We start from the raw sequence: 782 nt of genomic DNA on the forward strand, positions 1-782 counted from the left end.
ATATGGAACTGTACCTCATACAGATTATTAGATGAGTGAATAGAGGTGTTTTCTGGAAGATCAAGGTGAAGATTAGTAAATAATGCCATAGCTGTTAATAGGGTTGTGGATTTCCTAACAAGTGAGACCAAAGTACAATGGAAAGCCAGAAAGGGGGTGATTTAAGATAATGATCACCTGAATTAGTCTTCCAAATAGATCTCTAATGATTTTTTCTTAGCTTAAGTGATTGGGGCTCTCTGAATTGGAAACAATCTTTGATGTACAAGTGGTCATATAGCCTTCTGTCAGGTCTTAGTTCCAGTTGTACCTACTCTACTTCAGGACCATCCCATATTAAGCCACAGGCCTTATTAGAAAGCAATTGTAGTGCTTGCTTTGGCAACACATATACTAAAATTGGAATGATACAGAGAAGATTAGCATGGCCCCTGCACAAGGATGACATGCAAATTCGTGAAGCATTCCATATTTTTGAAATAAAGGCCTTAAATGACACATTGGACCAGATGGACATCACAGATATATTCAGAACATTCCATCCCAAAGCAACAGAATACACATTCTTCTCTAGTGCACATGGAACATTCTCCAGAATAGATCACATCCTCGGTCCTAAATCAGGTCTCAACCAGTATCAAAAGATTGGGATCATTCCCTGCATGTTTTCAGACCACAATGCTCTGAAGCTAGAACTCAATCACAAGAGGAAATTTGGAAAGAACACAAATAGATGGAGACTAAACAGCATCCTTCTAAAGAATGAATGGGTCAACCAGGAA

At 38.6% G+C, this 782-nt stretch overlaps 1 non-coding gene across 1 annotated transcript; it reads left to right on the forward strand.

Annotated features, from left to right (window-relative positions):
* Nucleotides 1-369: 369 nt before the first annotated feature.
* Nucleotides 370-476, forward strand: LOC116871551. Its single transcript, XR_004383426.1, has one exon. It is a non-coding gene; the product is annotated as a U6 spliceosomal RNA (small nuclear RNA).
* Nucleotides 477-782: the final 306 nt, after the last annotated feature.

The sequence above is a fragment of the Lontra canadensis genome, unplaced genomic scaffold (assembly GCF_010015895.1).
Source record: "Lontra canadensis isolate GAN:19392208 unplaced genomic scaffold, GSC_riverotter_1.0 scaffold1, whole genome shotgun sequence".
Classification (NCBI taxonomy): Eukaryota; Metazoa; Chordata; class Mammalia; order Carnivora; family Mustelidae; genus Lontra; species Lontra canadensis.